At 45.9% G+C, this 6,499-nt stretch overlaps 1 long non-coding RNA gene across 1 annotated transcript in view; it reads right to left on the reverse strand.

Annotated features, from left to right (window-relative positions):
- LOC133259022 (uncharacterized) overlaps positions 1-6,267 on the reverse strand; it is a 32,962-nt gene extending 26,695 nt beyond the window's left edge. Inside the window, exon 1 of the long non-coding RNA XR_009740236.1 lies at positions 4,752-6,267. This is a non-coding gene — a long non-coding RNA (uncharacterized LOC133259022). The remainder of the gene's footprint in view (positions 1-4,751) is intronic.
- Between the last annotated feature and the right edge of the window lie 232 nt (positions 6,268-6,499).

Genomic DNA, 6,499 nt, shown 5'->3' on the forward strand with positions numbered 1-6,499 from the left:
CAAAGTGCGTCCTCTGTACATTAATCTGCTAGTTAAATATTGATAGCAAGCCTCTGCCTTAATATTTACTTTGTTGCTCCATTATTGCTATATACGGGGTGATTATTTGTTTCTGTCTTCCCAGCGTGTTTAATCAGGACTGAGTCAAGCTTTCCTATGTTTAACCTTCTCGTCCAATCATAGCGGGAGAGTGTTCAGGAGAGTATTTCCAACATCAGCTCTCAAATGAGTCTCTGTGCTTGCTCATGCATGTGCCACCACAGCCAGTAGGGGTCAGAAGGGCATTTCTCTTGGGGTCAGGTGGTTGGTAGTGAGAAAGGAAAGCCCTGGAGGCTCTGTCTCAGGTTGAACATCTCTCTTTGAACATGGCCTCCTAAATGTAGTCTAATGGAGAAAGAACCAGGGTCCACCAGGTAGCTTCTGTGTTTTTCAATGGAATGTTAGCCCTGGAGCTCTTGCAGCAGCTACACTTGCTGTAACAGCAGCCATCCCATCCCCACAAAGACTGTGGAAAGTGCCAAAAATAGAGACCTAGATGCCACCCCTTGTCTTGATGGGAGTCTGTTAGAAGCTCTCTGGCAAGTAACTGCACTCTCTCCATTTGCCTTGGCTGCCTCACCAACTTGTGGGGAAGTATTAAGTCATGAGTGAATGAGAAGCAACTTTGAAAATTCACTCTGCTGGGAAATAAAGATGCTTTATGGCACAGAAATGTAAATATCACCCTTGAATCAAGAGGATCCTTCTGTGTTAATTCTACGGTGTCAGTGGAAGGTTCCAACATATGTTTCTCAAACTGGAATCTGTGACCTCCCCCAGCAGAAAGGCTGCAGTTGCCTTTGGCATGTGTATATTTGGGGAGGAAATAAAAATTAAATTTTAGGCATTTTTGTGCTGCAATCAAAAGAAAAAGATTTAACAGATGTACTCTGGGCTCTTTGCAAGTAGTGGGTTGGGAATTCTCTTTCTGCCTCTCCACCCACCACCCTGATAAAATGGAGCCAAGCGAGTGAATCTTCCAGGAAGTCACTATCTGACTTTCAATTAGAGTGCCTTGCAATTTAGAGACTTTAGGTAATATTGATACCACATTAAGCACATAGTTTAAAGTTCCTCCACTGGGTGGATCCAGTGGGTGCCAGCTAGGCAAATGGTCCTTCACATCCGTAGAATGAATGAGGGTCAGCACACAGTAGTGACTTTTCCAGCTGTCTTCTACGTGGTTGTTCCCTTTCTCTAAGTCCTGGGAAATTGAAGGTTTCTGTGGCAGTAGTGACGTCTACAGGAGAAGGCAGTGGCACCCCACTCCAGTACTCTTGCCTGGAAAATCCCATGGACGGAGGAGCCTGGAAGGCTGCAGCCCATGGGGTTGCTGAGGGTCGGGCACGACTGAGCGACTTCACTTTCACTTCTCACTTTCCTGCACTGGAGAAGGAAATGGCAACCCACTCCAGTGTTCTTGCCTGGAGAATCCCAGGGACGACGGAGCCTGGTGGGCTGCCATCTGTGGGGTCGCACAGAGTCAGACATGACTGAAGTGACTTAGCAGTAGCAGCAGTGACATCTACAGTCATAGAACCTAGAATCTGGGGACTTTTCCAATAGTCCAGCGGTTAAGACTCTGCTTTCCAATGCAAAGGATGCAAGTTGGATCCCTGGTCAGGGAACTAAGGTCACACAAGCTGCAGGGCATGGCCAAAAGTTTTTTAGAAGAAAGAAAGAAGAAAAAGACCAGAATCCAAATTGCTAACCTCCAAGAAAGCTATGTGCTTTGTGCCTGACCCATTCTTCAAAGATTTCTGATTATTTGACGTTCCTCTAGAACACTATCCCCTGTCAACCTGGCTTGCTTTTTGCTAACAATTGGAATACTCTCTCTCCTCCTGTTTGATCCTCCTTGATTGATTGCCTCAGAACTTCCAACTCAATTTTGGAGCTCATTTTCAAATTTTCCACTTAGGATAAGCTTTCCTGCTCCCCATAAATGAGAGAGAGCCACTGTTTAGGTCCCCAAAGCATAAGCACAGACCACTTCTAGCAACATCACATAAACTTTATACTATTTGTTCACACTTTCTATATAGGTCAACCTGTAGATAATTAAATCAAGGTCATTCTAGGAAGTTCATTAGGAGTTGAACATTCCAAGAGTTTGATGCAATAAACTAGTTACAAAGGTATTGAGAAAGTTGACAAGCTCAAGAGGGGACAATGAGGCAATGCAGATTGTAATGACACTGGACAGCTGCTAGCTACCTGCTGGATGGGGCTGGAGGAATGACGGAAAAATAACTGCTATCAGAATTCAGAAACCAAGGCTACCTGGCCAGATCTGGTCCATGGGAGCTGGCACCTCTGGGTCACCACCCAAAATAGAAATGGGGATGGCTATCCTAGCATCTTCCATTCTTCATTCTACTGCTGGTGCTCCTACCACCTTGAAACTGACCTGAAGCCAGTGACTCAGAGAGCCTGGCTCAGAGACACAGCTTTCAGGGAAAGTCTAAGATTGAATCTGAAAGCAAAGAAGTAAGTGTCTGACTTGATGACTTCTCTCCCTCGGTAGATGCTGAACTTTTGTTTGGTACCCTCAGCACAAGATACTATGTAGATCTGTCAAGCAAAGTACTGACTTAATGTGAGATCTATTTTCTTTGTAATCTTGTCCAAAGGGCTTATGCTTTTTTAGAAAAATAATACCAATTCTCTCAGCCTACCTTAAATCATTTTCTTTCTCTTCATCAAACTGAAAATTTCTTTGTCTCCCTTTAACCATGGTATTTCCATCTTTGTGGGCTTTTCACAGTTCCCACATTCCCAGCATTCCAAAGGGAAGATAAGAAGCTGCTGGTAATCTTGTTGGAAATTTGCATTGAGTTCCCTAGGGCGCTGCTCTGGAGGCCAGTCAGGCTAAGAAAGGAGCTTCTTTTGCTATCAGACACTTTTTAAGTCTTTTCATTATCAATTCACCAGTGCAGCACATAATGAGGTCTTGTAGTAGCAGACAGGGAATTCATTTCTCAGCCAAGTGGCTGAACTTGTAAGCTGCCAGATCGTGGACCATTATCTATAATTACTCCTTGGGTATTCAGCAAAGATCGTTTTCTTTGTAGAATTTAAAAAAAAAAAAAAGGCAGGTCTTGCTATAGGTTTGGTAGATTAAACTCAGGCCAAAGGAAGATGAACTGGGTTGCTATCTTAAGAGGGGATGTTTCTCTCCTCCAGGATGAAATCATTTGCCCCCTACCTTGGCCAGAAAACCACCTTCAGTGAAGCACCTGACTATGACACGTGAATGTGTGTTGAAGTGAAATTCTCTCATTCGTGTCCGACTCTTGTGACCCCATGGACTATACAGTCCATGAAATTCTCCAGGCCACAATACTGGAGTGAGTAGCCTTTCTTTTCTCCAGGGGATCTTCCCAACCCAGGGATCAACCCAGGTCTCCTATGTTGCAGGCAGATTCTTTACCAGCTGAGCCACCAGGAAAGCCCAAATGTGTGTTTACTGGTCTCTACAACCCTGGGTTCTTTGCTATTTGTCTGCTTTTATATGTGAGTTCACTGTCCAGGAGTTTTTATTTCAGTCACAACATTTCTCAAGACTTGCTTATAAATCAGCCAGGTGCCAGATTCCTTACCCAAATGCAGAGAAAGAAAAAATCATATGCTACTCCAGCGGGAAACAAAATCTGGAAAACTGAAATGAGCAAAAAATATGTTGCTGCTTGAGGAAGACGGGTGAGAAGGTGGCAGAGATGTGCTTGAGCCTGTTGCAGGAAGGGGGACCCCTTCCAGGGCCCGAAACTGGACTCTTGTCTAACACTTGGAAATGAATTGTCCGAGGAGACACATCTGCTGACAAAGCAAGAGGTTTTATTGGGAAAGGGCACCCAGGTGGAGAGCAGTAGGGTAAGGGAACCCAGGAGAACAGCTCTGCCGCGTGGCTCGCGGTCTCGGGTTTTATGGTGATGGGATTAGTTTCGGGTGGTCTTTGGCCAATCACTGTAATTCAGAGTCTTTCCTGGTGGCGCACGCATCGCTCAGCCAAGATGGATGCTAGTGAGAGGGATTCTGGGAAGTGGACGGACACGTGGTGTCTCCTCTTGACCTTTCCTGAACTCTTCGGGTTGGTGGTGGCTTATTAGTTCCGTATTCCTTATCAGAATCTCCTGTCATAAAACAACTCATGCAAATGGTTGCTATGGTGCCTGGCCAGGGTGGGCGGTTTCAATCAGTGTGCTTCCCCTAAAAAGCCCACTGGTATGAATCCATCAAAAGCTGATTATGTGGGTCTCTTCCCAACTCAGCATTCAGTGAAGTCATATCAGTAGCTTGAAACTGACCCAAGTGAGAATATTTCCACCACACAAATAGGCAAACACCACGAATTGGTGCTCTTTCCTTTTCCTTTCTTTTCTGAGATCCTGTAAAATGTTTGCCAGTGAGCCATGGGAAGGAAAGAATCTCATTTTTGCCAGCCCTTGGCCTTTGATAAGGGGCTTTCCAGGTGGCTCAGTGGTAAAAGAATCCTCTTGCCGATGTAGGAGCCATAGGAGACATGAATTCAATCCCTGGGTCAGGGGGATCCCTTGGAAAAGGAAATGACAACCCACTCCAGTATTCTTGCCTAGAAAATCCCACGGACTGAGGAGTCTGGTGGGCTACAGTCCATGAGATTGCAAAGAGTCAGATACAACTGAAGCAACGGAGCATGCATGCACACACACACACACACACACACACCCTACCTTTGCTGAAGCCCATCAGATAAAGACCACCATGGACACACCAGCAGGCAAACAAATTTAGGTTTATAACTTGCTACATCAAGGATGATCAAACACCACACGATGTGGGACAGCTCATCACAGGGGAGTTGGGGTGGTGCAGAGTGATTGAAAGAAAGACTGGGGAAGAGGGAACTGCTCTGCCGTGGAGGCTGCCAGGCTGCAGGCAGTTTAGAAACCTGGAGAGCAGAACTCATCACCCAGGGGGAGGAAGGATGAGGTCGGAGGCAGTCATTGGGAATGTTATTAGGTAAGAAAAGCAGTGATTGCTCTGAGAAGGGAGGTCACTCATCATTTCCCAGCTGTGCTATTGCCCTGGGAGGCACCCCATGTGGCCTCAGCTGGGTCCCATCAGAAACTTGTTCTATTTAACTTGTGTTGGGAACATCACAGTCTGATTACTAGCAGTGCTAAGTGGACTCAGGGTCCTGTTTCCTTGGAAACTGCCAAGTTGAGATAACTGTGGAATGCTGTCTTCAAAGGCCTTATCGCCTGGTTTGGACACCAGGGCTGCTTCTGTGTCAAAGTGACCCACAGGCTCGGAGCCTCCAGGCAAGAATAGCCATCCATTCCCTCTGAAGTGAAGCAAACAACAAAGTTTTTCACTGTCTCAGATGAACAAAAGTGGTTTTCCCAGGTTCACACCTCAGCAGTCTTCACCTGCTCGCCATTGCTTATTTCACATGCACGTGTCTGGCGACTGGAGTCACAGGGGACAAGGCTGCATTTCCCCCAAACGAAGTGCCGATGCAGAGGAAGCTTTTAAGGCGTGAACAGCTTTATGTCTTAAATGCCTTTCTTCTCCAGAACGAGGCACAGAGCCTGGTACAAAGTCAGTGCCTAATAAATGCTTATGAAGTTCAGTCCTAGGGGATGGGGTTATTAGGGAGAGAAATGGGACTCTCGAGTCCAAATTGGGACTGCTGGAACCACACTGTTTAGACAGTTCTCTTCTCTGCTTGTTTACAAGCTGTTTGTTACCATTGTGATCAAGTTCCTTTTTCTGTAGCAAATATTGCTCCAACCTCTCACGGATAGGAAGGAAAAGGTGGTATCTGCAGCTGTGCCCTGTAGGTGTGGCCCTGCTGCGAATAAACATACAGCGTGACCTTCTGCAGGTCACATCCATATGGTCACAAATCCCCAGGTTTCAGCAGTGTTGCTCTTATTTTGGCCCACAAACCACCCACACCTGGATCACCTTGAACTTGCTTAAAAAACGCAAACTTCCATCCAGGGGGCACTAAGGTTTTAGAACAGCCGATCCAGATTGTATAATTTTATTTTATTTTTTCTCCCGTAAGGTCTGTTCATCTAAAAATCAATAGGAATGTATTGATTCATTCATCCCAGGACCAAAGAGAAAAAGATATTCAGGGAGCTTACAGTCTTCTGATAAACTCATCTGCCAGGACTACTTGCCTTGATCTGAGAGAGATCTTGTTTTCCTTTATTTAGACTAAAAAGTTTTAAAAATGACATCACACTTCCTGGCCAACAATCAGAATTGCTAATATTTACAAGCTAAGCTGTTCGCAAGCTCAGAGGGTGGGAGTTGGTGCTTGGGAGTGGGTTAGTGCTTGCAGTAAGCCAGGTTTTCTAGCCTCCTCCACCACAGTCCACTCCCCAAGTCCCGACCCTCAGCTGTTAGTTCAGTGCAGAGTCTGGCACCCAGTCCTTGGCCCCACCTGACCGGCCCCCCAGAGGGC

Source organism: Bos javanicus, chromosome 13 (assembly GCF_032452875.1).
Source record: "Bos javanicus breed banteng chromosome 13, ARS-OSU_banteng_1.0, whole genome shotgun sequence".
NCBI lineage: Eukaryota > Metazoa > Chordata > Mammalia > Artiodactyla > Bovidae > Bos > Bos javanicus.